Below are 17470 nucleotides of genomic sequence, written 5' to 3'. Positions count from 1 at the left end.
CATTTTTGCACTTGACTATTTGTTGTGATATTAAGGTAAGGAAAATTGTGGATGCAGTCACGTGATACATACGTATCAACCGAACGTCTTATTTACATACATCCTCATTATCTGAGATCGACAACTTTATGATAAAACACTATAATGCAAAATAAGTTTATTTGTTTTAGTTGCTGCAACTGCTTTTCACGAAGCAAATTGGCGAAAATAATGAGCCATTTTCATTCAATCAGCCCGCCGTTGAAAACCTTTGCTCCCTCTGAATGCGTAAATATCGTAGAAAAATCATATGAATTAAAGTTTAGAGTGCTATAATTGCAAAATAGAAATCCAATAGTTCATTAATTGCAGCGAAATTAGTTTCTCTAGTAATTCATGAATTTGAGGAAAACTTGCAGTCGAACGTTATAATTTCAGTGAAGCGTTCCAAATCATTTTTTCATTAATCCATTAGCTGCAGAGATTATTGCGAAATTTTAAATTTTTACTCGACTGAGCAATCTCTGCACATAAAAAAACAGAAAATAAATCGAGTGTGAATTTAATTACTGTGCTTCGTAGCACGAAAATTCAATTTTAGATTTAGATGAAAATATTTAGCAGAGTAACCCAATTTTTAATGAAGAACTCCCTCTTTAAAAATAATGCTAATATTTCCTTATGTTAACGGTGAAAGAATAATAAATTCAGTCGTAAATTCTAGAAGATCACCCGAGGGTTTAATGTGAGATTCTACGAAATAAATTGTTTTTTTTTTGAGATTCACACACGCCTTTTAGTACTTCTTTTCCTTATGCGTCGCCGGCGGAGGAGATTTTGCTTCACATTTCTAAAAATTTGAAATTAATAATAATTCCTCAAAATTTTTTAATTGCGTAAAATATTTAAGTAACTTTTGAAGGTGGGGCACTCATGTCACAATCATTCGGATTTCACATACAATATTTACGAGGTTATTTATTTAAAGTGTAGTAATACATATGGAAGTCAATATTTATGTAACAGAGTCACAACCGCAAAATAATAAGTTGCCCACTTCTCTCACCAGTCGTCGCAAGTTCTTCCGTCACACGATGAGGAATGCCAATTGCGGTTATATTCGCGTGTCAGGTGAGGTCACTCCCGACTGATTAACTCTGCTGACTGGTGACCTAACGAGACATTCTTACTCGCGTGGGAAGGGCACGCACGTTCCCCCCCGTGATCCTTTTTTGTCCTCGGGGGCGCATTGAGCGGATTAACGCGATCGGGTGAGGGCGGGGTGGGGTGGGGGTCGTGACGTTCCCAAGTGTAAACCTCCGTGGTTTGGGGAGAGCGCGGTGCCGCGGACAACAGCCAATTCCCGTGCCTCTCTCCTCGTGATGTTTCATCCTTCAGCCGTAATTTACGAAGCGAATACAAAAGACACCCTCATTACGAAATGGTCACATCAACTTCGGTATAATTAACGCGGGTAAATCAATTTCCCTTTAGATACAGGTAGCTCAGCTGAACTACTGAGCCAGAGGACTTTTTAAATGAATCAGGGATGAAACACTACCCTTTGACCCCTTACTCAGATGCTAAACATTAAGAGGTCACTATCATCGTAAAAAAATTGTAATGGCGGAGAGAGGGGGGGGGTGTGCATGGAGCATGTTGGGCAGGGGATGAAGCCAGATCGCGCCCGTTCGTGTGGGATGCTACGTCATTTAGTGCCGTGTTATGCGGGACCTGAAGATAAAGAGAGAGAGGAATGAAAATGTGGTTGTTTCAGTTTTTGCTCTCACCTGCACTTTTCATGAAAAATTACAGATATGATAATTTCAACACGATCAGAAATTGAGGAAAAAAGTAACGATTCGGAAAGGATCATTTGACAAGATCGATGAATAACTGTGGCAGTTAAAATTGGAAGCGAATCAACACCATTCCTAATTTTGTGGTCATAAAATAGGGACGTGTTGATCCAGTGAGAATGCATCGTGCACCGAACAATATATCGTGAATGTGATATGCTAAGAGATTGGGTATTCTGCCGGAATAAGGCAGACAGTCGGTCGAATTCTAAAATCCGGAGAGGACACGCTACGAAGATATATCTCCAGAACGAACATTACATCTCATTCTCACGTCAGCAAGGCTGCGGTAATTCCAGATAATGGTTTGAAAAGCGTTTGGTACTCATTTAAAGGTCCTCAATTCAGAACAATGGATGTATGCGCATTTATCAGAGCGCCGGACGACAAATATAGTTCAATTCTAGAATTAGATCTACAAATAAAGGGTTTCTTATCCCAAAGTAATGATCGCGATGTTATTATCGAAGGAGATATCAATGTCCCATCTATTGACTGGAGCACATATATCTTTAAAACTGGGGTTAAAGCCAAAGATATCCACGAATCCCGATTGAATTCTTTTACTTTGAACACTTTGAATCAACTTGACACCTCACCAACTAGGGGCGATAATATTCTTGATTTGTTTGCAACAAATATTCCTTAAAAAGTGTTAACTATAGAAACTATAGAAGAAATTAGTGACGACAGGGCAGTAAATGCTAAGTTTTTGCTTCACGCGGTCCGAAATAAAAAGCCTAAAAAAAATTTACTTCCACAGAAACTGCGGCAGATGCCGCAACAGTAACTTTTAACGGAGTCATCTGCTAAGGTGAATTTCAACGCAACAATTTCAGAGTGTAAAAATCATTCGCCTTGACTGGGATTCGAACCCGGATGCCTCAATATCTGACCGAGCACTCGACCGGATATTGAGGGATCTGGGTTTGAATCCCAGTCAAGGCGAATGATTTTTACACTCTGAAATTTTTGCAGAAAATTTACTTGTTTAAAGAAAGGGACTACAATGCGTGCTACAAAACCAGTTTGCAAGTTTTAACATATATAGTAATCACCGAAATGTTGAGGATACGTGAAATCACTTCCTTAGCAACACGTTCTCAACTGTCAACAGGATCATTCTCAGTAGATTATTAAAGATGACACGGAACTTATATGGTACAACGCGGATGCTAGAAAGGCATTACGACGTCAAAGGTTATGTCTCGCCAAAATGAAAATATAAGGGATGAATTATCCAGCGACAAAACAACGAGGTCACTAATGCTTATGAGATACCGAGGGCGAATGTCAAGAACGAATTTCGGAAAGAGTCAAGTAATTTCGAAAGGAAAAGGTTATATTTGAAAGAGACTCCGAAAACGTTTTGGTCGTCAGTCAGAGAGATTCAGGGAAATAAATCAATTGTTTACTGACTCAAAAGTGATAAAAGCGAAAGAGTGACGACCAGTTGAGAAAAGGCCAATTTACTAACTTCTTTCTTCCAAAGAGTCTTCACCAATGTCTCACGGAATGCCTCCGATAGCTTATCAAATCGTGATGGTCAACCGATGCCGAAAACATAAATCTCATGTAATGAAATGGAACATTTTCTGAAAATATTAAGCCTAATAAATCCACCGGACCCGATGAAATACCAGCTCGTATATTTAAGAATCTAGCTTCGGAAATTAGGCCGTATCTAGAAATGATACCGGTATTTAAGAAATCGCTGGTAAATCACAAGGTTTTAGAGATTGGAAAAGGGCTAACGTAACCCCAATATTTAAAAACGGAGACAAGGAGGATCCGAACAATTACATACCCTTTTTCTACGGATCCATTTCGTGCAAGACTATGGAACATATGGCAACTAGTTCGATCGTGAGACACCTCGATAATCAGAAGTTATTAACGAAAAATCAGCCCAGTTTCCGAAAAGTTGTGTCCTGCGGGACACAACTTGCGATTTTTGTTCATGATATTCTTATTTCTGGAGAGAGCAATGTAACAGTGGGCGCGACTTTTCCAGATTTTAAGAATGCCTTTCCAAAGTATGTCATGATAAACTACTCACAAAGCTAGAACCATTGAGCATAGATAAAAATATGCGGAATTGGATTGAAGGCTTTTTGAATGGTCGGGCACAAAGAGTAGTGATATATGGGGTTAGCTCAAATGCAGTGGAAGTAACTTCAGGTGTTTCCCAGGGAAGAGTTATCGGGCATCTTTTATTCTTAACCGTAAACTCGATTGGCACTAGGTTTGTGGAGGGGGAAAATAAAACAAAGTTACAGGAAAGGGGATGGTAAGCAACTCTGCTGAAATCAAAAGCCTCCAGTCTACACCCTTACCCAACGAATCCCAAGTTATTTTCCATATCTCATTTCTCACGCCTATTAACACCCTGCCATCTACCCTTCGAGTACATTCAAAATTTCTCCATTCCTATCTCTCATATGTCTCTTTTTAAATTCCTCCAAGCTCACTTTGATTTTCAGGGCCACAGTTTGGCGGTTTTCGACGGTGGAGGGTATTCAATATTTGGCGGAAGGAGGAAGGGGAAGAGAGGTTGGACATTTCTTCAGATGACCATACCATATAATGTAGTACGTATATTTTATAGCCCTCTGAAGCGAAATGTGATCACCGTTGTCTGGAAATGAATTCCACTCAGCGAGAGGAAGAAAATCGCAGGCATCCTCTGACAGCATCCACCAGGAAGACAATTTGAAGTTCAGCGGACGTTTGGGAAAGAGTAAAAATTGCTGAATATGAATTTTTAGTTTGAAAAAGCAATGAAATGATGAGTTTTACATTAATATTTTACGTTTTATTATTGAACAGGATGATGTTAACTCTGTAGAACGGTTAGAGGTTTAAAAATCATGATCATGATGGTTCTCGCGTTAATGAAGGTTTGTTTTTCAACTCTTCCTTGCTTTGAGGCCGTCTCTTAATCATTCTCCTCCCCTCTCTCCTCTCTTTCTTCAACCACACCTCCTCCCCCCCTTTCGCCACCTCTTGCCACCTCAAGTTGATTATGAGAGGGATTTCATTGCTCCTTATCCACCAGGTGATCAAGTTACAGCGTGCACATACAGGTCGCGATTTAATTGTCCTTTTCAACAGTTCGCGTTTGTAAATTTAATGCTATGAAAAATAATAATGTAAAAGAATACAAGATATATTACTACGGCTTAGTTACAGGCAGTATGTGGCTCTCCACCTACCCTATGAGAGCAATAGTGTGGATTCTCTTCTCTGCTCCACAACCTATAAATAAACGAATGGTAATTCAAAAGCTAATAACGATAAGTTACCTCCTAATAATTCTCAGCATATATTCCAGCAGTACCTACTCCCCGATGACTTTTAAACTTCAACTCGATCACTTTCACTTGCAAAAATCATCGTTTTTTTTAACTTCCAAATCGCCTCACCCCTAAATCGTTCCCTTTTTATGCCTCCAATTTTCCCCTCACTTCGACCGCATTTTCATTTCCAATAACCCTTTAGATGCCTCCCGCCTGAAGTGTTCCCGACTTATTTAAAATAAACGCTTTACCGTGTCGTATCTCTCCCCTCTTTAACTACTTGTCGGCATGCTCGCCTGGAACTAAAATACATTTTTTATCTTATCTTTTCTTTGAATGACATTTCAAGTTAAACCTCAACGTCATGCTAATTCAGATTATTTGCGTTCATTCTTAAATAGAGAACACTCCCAGGAACAGAGAGAGATTCATTATCCCTATGATGCTAATCATTACGACTACGATCGACTTCCCTCACCGGCTAGCAACATTCCCGGTATTCTAAAAATATAATCAATATGTAATGTATTTTGGTGACAGGTTAATTAAGGTGTTATACTTAATTAAAGTGTTATCATTGGATGAAACAATCATAATTATCATGCATAATATTTCTGCCAGATTTTTCTATGTTCCGTTTTCACCCCTGATAATTCAATTCTCAGCTGTAAGCAAGCTATCGTCCGATTGTTCCTTTCGTAAGATTCGAGGGAAAACTGGTGGTGTTACATTTAATTCGATAATTAATTTATAAGCTAAGGTGGAAAATTAAAGGTAAGGTAAGTTCATGTATATATATATATATATATATATATAAATTTCAATCACTAGTGAGAATAATTATATGCTCAAAAATATGCTCAACATTTATTTTAGCTTTTGGGCACACATACATATTTTTTAGTGTACACACTTCACCATTTTGTAGAAATTCCATTTTAAGGGAGTTTGTAATTTTTACAGACTTTCAAAATGTGTGGAAAATAACAATCTCTTTTAAAATGGATATCAAACAGTTCCAAGAAGTAAAGCATAAAAGTGTGAATTATATTTTGTAGAAAGTTTCTGTCGCTATTAATAATTATATCGTAAGAACGCCCGAGAAGGTTTTGTGATTGCGATAGTAACAGGATTGATATTTTAAAAAAAGTAAACTGTGCGCTAAATGTCTCTCTGATAGTATTTTTTTAATGCTAGGGAAGAAAAATGTAATTTCGAAAAATCCAGTTTGATGACATCCGATTACAATTGTAAGAGCCAGCTAATTGGTAATATTTAGCGTATATTTTACATAATGGCGACATGGATGGTTATTTTCTTCTGCCTTTGTATCACCTTTTTTAAGCGGCATACGTACTTGGATTTCGTGTTCGAGCGTAGAAAATCGGTCAATTATTTGGTTGGGTGAAACGTGCATTCAAAATGCAAAGGCGTTCGTGCCAGTGATTCCACCCCGCTCCAGATTGGGAACGCAACGCGTTTGAGGGCACATTTTTCTTCGTCGAGACTGAGTATTCCTTCGTGCGATAAGGGGGAAACCCTTCCCCCACCCCCCAACCCCCCCTCCCCCCCCCCATCCCTCCCCCGTGTGCTCGGCAGCGAGCGAAACCATTGGCCCACTCATCCCAGGGAAGTAATTCGAAGCGATGAGGAAGAAAAAGCTCGAGCGAATGCAATTTCGTCGGCAGAGGAGCTTTCCGTTCCGAGTGACAGACACAAAAATGAACTCCGCCAAGCTATCAAGTTTGATATTTGTATCAAAAGCGCCGGAGATCCGCGAGGGAGATTAAAAGCGATTTGGGGAAATTTTTACCGACCTCTAAGATATCATGCGCGGATTCGCCCGAGCGAGTAATTGACACGGGTTTTTATTGCGGCGCGTGATGATGCAAAAATGCTCTTCGGATTGGATCTGTGCGCTCATCTCATTGCCTGGGCGACGCAAGGGGGTCGCGGAGGGGGCTGATCAAACCCTCAACCGACCGCGGATGTCGTTTTTACCTTCAGTTTTTTATGGGAAATGCCCCTTTGGCAAGGCATTGAGGCGTTGAGGGCGAAGAAAATAATTCCAGGGCGTCAAAATCGTTTACGGATTCTTTTTTCCTCTATGGTAAAAAAAGAAATTACTGGAAAAAGACCGAAGTTTGACATTTGACGATGTGCTATTTATTGGATGAGAGATTTGAGTTCAGTTGGAGAGCATGCTTGAATTTCCATTGACTGTAAACCAATGCCTCAGAGTACGTGTATTAATATAAATGATAGAAATGCGAGAGATACGAGGGTCAAGAAGGGAGTCGGTTATGGAAGGATGAACAAGAGTTCCCATGGCAGAACTAGGATTCTCTGATTCGGTCCATTTTGTAGAAAGTAAGGATTATATGAGAGACTGGGAATGAATAATTTGGACAAGGAGAGACTTTCTCTCGTACGCTGATTGAATTCGATCGAAGAAAGACCCGGGGAAGAATCGAGGCTGACAACAACAGAAGAGCATGCGTGAAACATTAAATGACTGTGTACAGGGTTCGTCCGGAAAATAAGTGTACTGACTACTGGGCTGGGCGCGCCGCTCCAGGCGAGCCCAGCACCGCTCTGACGGGCTGCGATTGGAGGGGGGTATGTTGGCAAGCGACGCTGAAAAAGGCAGTCGGCTCTGAGCTGTGGCGTAGTGAGGAGCTCTGTTAACGCGAACCTCCACGCTCAACCCACGCCACGGAACGCGATGCCGAAGTTTTTGGAGCAGCGTTATTCCATCAAATTTGCGGTAAAGCTTGGGAAATCGTCTACCGAAACTGTCGGTATGATTAACCAGGCTTACGGGGAGTCAGCCATGTCCAGAAACATGATCTTTCGGTGGCACAAGATGTTCGTGGAGGGCAGAGAAGAGGTTGACGACGAGTCTTCGAGAGGTTCCCGATGATGCCTTCGCGGGAGCGTTCCAGGAATGGGAACGCCGCTGGAACAAGTGTATCGACTCACAAGGGTCCTATTTTGAGGAATATTAGCTTAAGATATGTAAAAGTGTAATACATTTTTTTTCCTGAGCTCAGTACACTTATTTTCCGGACGAACCCTGTATTACCGAGGAATAAGAAGTACGCAGGGCAGGGGAATGATGCGGATGAAATTGAATTGAGTTAACTTCCTTCCATTACTCAATAGCAAGCCTTGAGCGACCGTTTCTGTATTTGCATGAGGAATAGTTGTGAGCGGGCTGCATTCGCTAAACATTTTCCTCTCGGTTCACATGGAAGGACTGCCGACTAAAATGAAATGATTCCAATAATTCTGCTACCATATTAATCACAAATTACCTCGCTCTTTAGCCTATACAAACATTTTTGTCTCAAGAATCAATGCTTCGTTTACATAGACGCCATGTGTACATGCGAAAATTTTATAAAAAATCACTTGTGGAATATTTTTGGAATTGACTTTTCCTTCATTAGGAAGAAACGCAGCAGATAATTTCCCTTTGCAGCTCAACTAGTGGATAATAATTAACTTGAAAGGAACGATTATGCGTGGGAGCTAAAACAAACAGCCACCGTTGAATTATAGCAGGTTTTTGAAAAACCAAATGGAAATATGGATTCAATTGAGGATCGGTTGAAGAAAGATGTCTAGAAATGAAGAATGGATTGATGAAAGCCTCGAAGAAAACTATGTATAAACCGAAGGAAATCTGCGAAAAGGAAGCACAGACCGAGTACTGGGTCTAATTGAAGTGCGCCTAAAAGTTCAAAGAAAGAGGAAGAAGAGAGGCGTGTGCTGCGGGCGATTGAGCGAAGAGGTCGGGAGAAAAGCGAGGAGAGAGGACGGGAGGCTGCGAAGAAGTGCAGTGCCATCTCTGGACCATGGAAAGGGGCCAGCGGCCTAGGGAACCGTATCACAACGAGCGCACAAGCCAATATCAATGACATTAGGGATTGTTATTAGTAAAACTCACATGTGAAGATAGACAATGTCAGGTGGCACACAAGTCCCAAGAATTACAATTAAACTTGCCATGGAACAATAACATGACATCTCAAATACAATCAAAATCACAAGATATAATATATAAAATCAGTCGGAAAAAATATTAATCTTAAAAAAAAATCCAAATACAAATCTCTAACACATGAAAAGAAAATCCCCATCTCATTAATATCACTTTCCCAATCAACAAGAAAAAAATAAATAAAACTGTGACATACAATTTTTACACAACGTATAAATCAAATTATTGTACACATTTTTTACATATTCTCTTAAAAGTATTTGCCCTGTATGGAAAAGGCTCGAATATTTTTACAGATAAACTGTTCCAAATAACAATTGTTTAATTAAGAAATGAAAAGATTTTAAAATTTGTTCTTTGTGCCCGGCATTTTGCCTTGAATTTTTGATCATTTCTCCCTATAACATTAAGATTTCCCGCCTCTGTCCTTAGTTCTGCCCAAGCTTTCTCTCTCCCTTTAGAATGCGGAATATTCCACAAAGTCTACTTATTTCTCTTCTACTTTGTTAAGGTTCCCAGCCCAGCGTCTTTAGCATTTCAGTCACACTTTCCATCGTCCTATACTTCCCCAGTTCACATCTGGCAGCCTTTCTTTGAACCTTCGTCAGTTTTGTAATATTTCCTTCTTCGTGTGGGTCCCGTGAAAGTGATGAGTCAGCTAAAATTGGTCTTATACGCATTTTCCTTTGTCGCAAATTGGAATAGCAGTTGCGTGATTCTCATTAAGATTACATAAAAGCGATGAGGTGGAGAGAGAATTTGGAGGACCATTGTGACGTAAAAGATTAAAGCGGAGGGGCTGCACTCATTAAAAAGAGGGCGGGACCACAGGTAGGTGTGCATTGCATTCGGTCCCTATTGGCTGGGTGGTCCTTCTAATTCACCCCCCCCCTCCATAGTGAGCCCGCCCCTTATGAGAAGCCTTTCCGCCCTCGATCTTAGATCAGACCGCCTCCTGAACCTTCCTCTCTCGAACGCGGTAATTTGGGCCCCAAAGGCCGCGGATTCGCCAGGATTAATAAGCAAAAGCATTTAAAGATGAAGGTCATAATTATTTACTAATACTACAACGGTATAGTGATATTACCAATATGCTTAAACCAATAAACCTTCGGGAATAAAGAAGTTGACACCTGCTATTTTCTTGATGCCGGTATCAAATGTTCATGGATAGGACAGACCTGTTGAAGCTAGCGAACCGATCTGAACTCAAAACTTCATTCTTAATTTTTTTAATTCGATGATAATATATATATGAACAGCACATAGCGCACGATTACGAATGCCTGAGACATTGAAGGTTTCGAAATGCCTTTCGAAATGCCTTTCTAAATGCCTTCTTCTCTAGCGAAAGTCTCCTCCTAATGCCCCCATTCCCTGTAAATTACGATTCCGGTTAATTTTAGATTTGATTTGAAAGCTGATCATGTATGACTGTCACGGATAATAATGCATCTGAATTTATTCCATCGCAGAATTCCTTCGGATTATTGCATTGCCCAAGATAATCGGAATGGGATAATTTTCGAAAACGAAAAGTGGTCCTTCGTGCTGACAAGTATGTAATGGAATTGGACAGCCTTTTCATCTCTGAATGTCGTTACGCATCGATTCTCTCATTCTTTTTCGGAGAGGAAACCATTTTCTCAGGAAATAATTTTTATTTCCTGCTCTTAGGAAATATTTTTTGCGGGTTTACATTTTACGATAAAGCTAAAAAGAACCAATTGTCGACCGATATAGCGTCGTAAAATATTTAACCCCGTCATCATTAAATTACGATAAAATGTGAAATACGAATTTATTACTGAATAGGAATTAATTTTGACTAGTTGTATATAACCGGCACGTTACTTTCTCTTTATCATAGCCTGTCGATGACGAGGATCTTTGACCAATAATTATAAAAAACACACTATTATATTCTTTTCCTTACCTGGAAAGTTTCTTGCGTGGAATAAAAAGTTTGATGTATTAATGGAAATCGAAAATGTGTTTTCAGTTTCCTTTGGTATATTTCAAGCGGATTACACGGGAGGGATGCATCGCCTCACTGGAATGTAATCCCGGAAGCAGCTGTCTTGGGCAGCAGGGCGGTCTCTAATTTGAAGGTACGTCCGCTGAGAGGGACACCGACGCCGTGTCTTCGTGTCACTCACTCCAAGGGCGGATATTGTCGGCGAGCTGCCCGGGGTCACCTCTGGGAGCTTAATAGCTTCGGGCGGACTGGATGCGGAGGCAGAGAGAGGGCAGCGGAGTGCTTTGTTGCGTTGCCTGGCAACCGGGGAGCCGCTTTTCCTCGAACGCCCTTGGACATGAAGGACTTGTTAAAGGGATGAATGGTGCGGGATTAATCAGCTTCAGCGCCCTTCGCTTGGTTGTAAACACTTGGCGAGCAATTTTAACGGCGCCGCGGTAAGATTAATTCTATACAGGTGTTTTCGTAGTGACGGAGCTGTACGCTGAACGTTCGCGAGAAAATTCTCGTATACTTTTTTTGATCGAATGCTTACTTTTTATAGCCACTGGCATAAAGATCAATTATTTAGACCATTTCTGCGAGGGTAATTGGGCCATTTAAATAAAAAATAGTTGCGGTATTTGCCAGTGTTCAAAATTATTTAGGTAAGCATTTAGTTTTATGGACGTTGAGATACGAGAGATATATTTGGGTTATATTTTGCTTAGAAGTTTTTATTAAGTCATTAAAGTCGAGGCAAACTTTACGATGATGCAAACCACGTGCTGTATTCACGATATATGTTATCATGTTACGTTGAAAAATAGAAGAAAAAAATGCGCTAATTCTTCTAGTTCTCCGAGTCTAATAGGGGTTCGGAATAGTGTGGTGGCTAACTTACTGGCTGGCTTCCCACCGAGAGGGTTTGGATTCAAATCCTGGAGAAAGCAGATATTTTTCAGTGGTAATCCGATCCCTACTTGGGGTGCTTTGTGGAGAGCACTTTGAGTGAGTACGACGTCCGTCGGATGGGACGTTAAACTGCGGATCCCGTGGGCGTCTTTCATTAAGAGCAGAGTAATGCCGACGCCGGGTTTCTCTCCACTCTTCGCCCTTCCCTGTTCATCCCTATTGGCGCAAATGACCTAATCTGTCGGTCGCCTCCCCTAATAACTATTACTTCTGCTACAACCGAGTCTTATAACTCGAGTTAGAACTATACTCTTTGAAATGTGTAGACCCTAAACAAGACATTTTAAGGATACGTTTGAAAGTTACTTCAAGCTTACTGACCGGAGGGCCTTTTCCAAGATTGGAAAAAAATTGTTCATCAACACTTTAGAGTATCTTGATCGCCCATGGATTTATGAGCAGGATTCTTTCGTGGTTACTGGCAGAGAGAAGGAAAAAATGAACTGGGAACGCTTTTGGGTTTAGTCTGGGGAATCAGTCAATACATTTTCGAACGGCAACTTCCACTATGTACAATATTTCATAGTTAACACCTTTTGCAGTTATGTAATACAATCGGATATAAATCTAAAAAGAAACTATTACCTTAATCTGAAATTAAGCTGCCTATTTCAAAAGATTTCATTTGTTTTAATTCATAAATCGGTTAATTTATCTATTTCAAAAATATTGATTTAGTCTACTTTTCAAATGAGAATCATTTATGCCGAGTAAATAAGAAATGCATTCAGTTTCACTTGTCCATTTAAAGGAGGAAGCTTTTAAACAGATAATGGAGTTGATTACAAGGGCCATAAGTAAAAATGACGAGAAAATATTAGAAAATACTTTGAGACGAGTATTGTGTGTCTCTGATAATAGATGCGTTCGGCCAAATGACAATCGCAGATTGGAGCAATTACGAGTGATATGATTGTGGTGGAACTGAATGAGAAATGAAAGGGAACAGAAACAAAGGACAACTATGCTTGATAAAATGGGATGACAGACATTTTTGCGGAGGATTCAAAGCGGCCAGTGAGATGAACGAAGGGGAAAATACGTCGAGCGAGGCATGTTGAAGAAGGAAGGCCCACGCAATGTATTCATAGAAGAAAGGGAGATTACAATGGTCTTAATTAAACGATGGAGGAGAAGGGAGAACCGTCCCGTTGGATATGAAATGAAGGGATTTGGTGGGGAGTATGTCTGCTTGGGATTGGAAAATGGTTTCAGCTGAAACTGAACGATATTTAGTGTCGTGCTAGGCGGGGCTTAGTTCTAGAGTTCCCACAAAACCTACCACGACCGGACTGCCGTAGATTAAACCAACAGCTCTTCATGCGATACGAGTGCACTGGGGGGGGGGGCGGCCCGCGAGCCACTTGCCGCGAAAACGCTTGGGCCTCTTTGAATCCGCGCTCCCCCCGAAATGGCTGCCTCTATCCGAGGGCTCCTTTTTGAGAGGACGGGGGGGGGCGAGGGGGGGGACGCATCCCCACCGGATTCGGGATATTTGGATTGGGGATTAACGACAGAGGAAAGGATGAGTGGTGTTTGGGGAAGAAAGGGGTGGGGGAGGGGAGGATTATTGCCGGGGAAAGGTAGGCGGGGGATGGGGTTGCGGGGGGGGGGTGCTCGGGGAAGCGTTATATAAAAGTTTGGGTTGGTCGGAACGAGCGGTGGCACGGCCAATGAGTTAGTGTTTCTCTAAGAGGCGGAAAAACGACGCCTCCTTCCCCCGGAGGGACCGGAAAGTGAAGGTGCCCTTACTCACAGCCTCGCTCTGTCCCCCTTCAATTCCCTCCCTCTTTCCACTTCCTCCCTTCCCCACCCTCCCCCACCAGGCTTCTCATCTCAGCAGAGAGGTCCGACGCCTCCGAGAGATGAAACCCAACACCCCGCCTCCCTTTCGCTTGCTCTCATTTTCCAACTTCCCCCGGCTTAACCGGAACCTCAATTCCCAGAAGATATGAGAGTTCTCGCGCCTGCCAAGAAAACGCAAATTAGATTTGCTGGTTCCTCCTGATTATTATGTTAAATTGGTGGTTCGCCGAAAAGGACACCAGACGTGACCTCTTTCTCTCCGCGATTGGAGCAACGGGCAGTTACCTCGACGTGACCGGGAGGCCCAATGAGGAGACTCCGCCGGGGGCACGGGCCACGCCACGGAGGGCCGATTGAGAGGCTTCAAAGATCTCCCCCCCCCCCTGCCGGGCCGGAAGTCAAGGTCTTGACTTGCAATTCCGGAATGGCCGGAATTCAATAATATTTGTTGCGTCGGCGAAGATTTACTCCCAAAACATCTCCCATCTTAACAAACTGACCATTTGGAATCATACCATTAACGAAATCAATGGTTTGCATTGTCGGTTTGTGGAATTAGTTCATTTAAATAAAAATACTCTCTTTGTGTTCACAAAACTTCAATTTTGTGCGATTTCGGTTTGTTTGCACCGCAACACGGTCGGATGGTTTAAATAACTCTTAAGCTAATTCCAATTAAGCCAACCTGAGCGATCTGATTAATCGGATCAGATACGGTAATGATGCAACGCGTACCAGCGGAGAGGATACAGTACAACAGACTGAATTTCCAGCAATCAATATTGACCAAACGAAGGGGAAGTTTAAAAGGGCAGAATCATTGATCGCGAAGATTTTTCTGGAAAGAAAATTACGCGCCGATTTTCGCTTAATGTCTCACTGAAGAGAATCATAATGGCAACAGTAATCCACTTTTACATGGACAATAGACCACTTACCACGGAACAGGCGTAAATTGTTCAGAGTGCTGTGGAAAATTCTCCCATTGTAAACGATGTATTGTAGCCCGACATCTATGTTGGTCTCCATACCCCGACCCTTGACATCCCATCCCATCCACACCTGTGCCCTTCACCTCAGTCACCAGCGGGTCCTTCTTTAACATTCAGCACAGTCACGGACGAGAGGGCCCTGACCTCACCACACCCCTCCGTTCCTCTCTCACGGCCTCCCCGGTCCTCCTGGAAACTATATTAAACTCGCCTTTCCATTATTTTGTGTCCTGTGTTGCCGGGACGCGTCGAAACGCAGTTCGCGCGCCATTAAACTTCCGTGGAAAAGCTTGTGAGATTAGTTCATAAAAATCGGAACGCAAATTGTGGTTTGGACTCAATACAATGATCTCACCACTACAAAGGCGGTCAAAAGGTTAAGAGTTGACGCATCGGAGTCGGAGTGGAGTGCTTCAGCAATGACTGAGTGCGGGTTGTAAACTAAACTATCCCATTCCCCCGCATTCGCTCAAATTACTGTCGTTGCCACAATTCCACAATTTTCGTCGCTGGAAAGGAAATTAAATGCGGCAAAATTATTTTTCGAAACTTCTATTTCTTACCTCTGAGTTTCAAAATGCTACACGGACCAATGTCAGGAATGCTCGCAGGACAATGTCTGCAGTTAATTTTTCTGCGTCCTCTTACGACGGCGTGAAGGGACGGCTTACAAAGGGAACAAAGATATGAAGCGACTTCGCCACAGAGTGAGAACAACTTGGAATTCTTGTCTTGTCCGAGAATGGGGTTCTCCTTAAATTTCAAAGTGTAATGGAGAGAGAGAGAGGGGTTGTGGCATCTTAATCACGTTTCCTCAGAGAGGCAGTGCGAACAGGAATCAGAAGGAATCTTGCGTAAGGTTCATTATTGCATTATTGTAGCCACTGTTTATGAAGAAAGAATTTTAATCATCTACATCTAATCAATACCCCGCAATCCGCTGAAAGGGCGTGTGGCGGGGGGTGTTAGGTCACCATTCGTAAAAAGGGGCAAAATCATATGCGAAACAAAAAATTCATGCAGAAATGTACCCACTGTGGGTTATACATTCATACCAATATCATTTCATTCTATACGCATGCAAATACATACACTATCAGCTAACAAATAATTGCACCTTAGGATGCAGTAAGAAATCCATCCAATATCGTGCAAGCTAGGATTTGAAAAGTAGGAAGGCGAGTCAAGCTGGATTGCCAAAGAAGACGTTTTCCGAGTGCTCTATAAGAAAACAGACGCCTTGGAATTATTCAAGCATTTACCGTCAACCTATTAAGAAAGCTTCGAAATTTTTCTGATATATAACCATGTGCTTTCTTATATTCTGCGTGTGCAAAACTAACAAATAAGATATAAGGTTTTCTTTCAAGGTTTTTCGCTGCCGAGAAACTCGCGTTTGACCTGTTGGTCAATACAGTGATTGGCTTTCGTAAAGCATTAATACGCTTTTCTCGAGCCTTTTTAGAAAACGATGCCTTTTTCAGCGGCCAAAGGAATAAAATAGAAACTGCATACATTGCGTATAACCGGGTTCACATCGCTTATTACGATCCCATAATGACTTAATATAAGATAGGTTCTCTTTCAATTATTTATCCAACAAATTTAAATTATCTCTATTACATTGACTTCGATTTTATTCGAAGATTGGTTTTTTTTGTTTAGTGCTTGACCAAGGATTCCAAAGCCATCGATTTCTGGGTGTTCCAGTCGCTATCATACCATACTTCTTCACTGTTATTTTCATTAGTAATTTCATTTTCAGTTTTCATCAGTTTCATTACAAAATTAGTAATAAATGACCTACTGAAGAACGGTGATTCTCCTCCTGAAATATTTACACATATATCAATCTAAACAAGATAATTAAACTAATTTTAAGTAATTCAATTAATGATAAATCACGGGTATTTTGCTAAGTTAGATATGTACGAGTACTTCCATTCAGAGCCCTAGAACCTTGACGTGGTGGAAGGGCTTGTGTGTTCCGATTAACCCTAGAGCTGTGCTGGCGGGAGTAATAATAATTGCTGCTGGTAGGGTCACCCATGCCAGATAGGTCGAAGGTTAGGAGTCAGACGAAAGGTAGTCCTCCAGCGTCTGTTCCTCAGTGAGGCGGCTGCAATGGCGTCTGACCCCAGAGGGGCGCCCAGTAAGTGATGGTGTCACGTTAAAAACACTATTGAGGAAGGCAACGGGAAACCACCTCAATTATCATTCCCAAGATTCAAATGATGGACACTACCGAGAATATGAGTCCTGGTAACTTCCGGACTCGGCCCAGTGATGTCGTGCCTGGCCGTGGAGGAAGAATGTACAGCTGGGATAAAGGAGTTGGTGAAAGGAAGAGCCGTAAAGGGAAAGAAACTCGAACGGGAGCCGTAAAGGAAAAGAAAAAGTAACAGAGGATTGGGTCATGGAATGTTGGGAACGACAATGATTGTGGGTAAGTTGGAAAGCATTCAAAGAGAAATGGAGGAAGGGAGTAAGGGTGAGTAAGAGTGAGATGGAGTAAGAGTGAGATGGAAGAACTGGTAGTTTGACAGAGGTCTATATTGGGGTTAAATTGAAAGCAAATGGCCCCTACTTCCAAGAGT

The sequence above is a fragment of the Hetaerina americana genome, unplaced genomic scaffold, assembly GCF_022747635.1.
Source record: "Hetaerina americana unplaced genomic scaffold, ioHetAmer1.1.p SCAF_6, whole genome shotgun sequence".
NCBI classification, from domain to species: domain Eukaryota; kingdom Metazoa; phylum Arthropoda; class Insecta; order Odonata; family Calopterygidae; genus Hetaerina; species Hetaerina americana.
The sequence above is the reverse complement of the archived record's forward strand: the minus strand, read 5'-3'. Positions refer to the sequence as shown.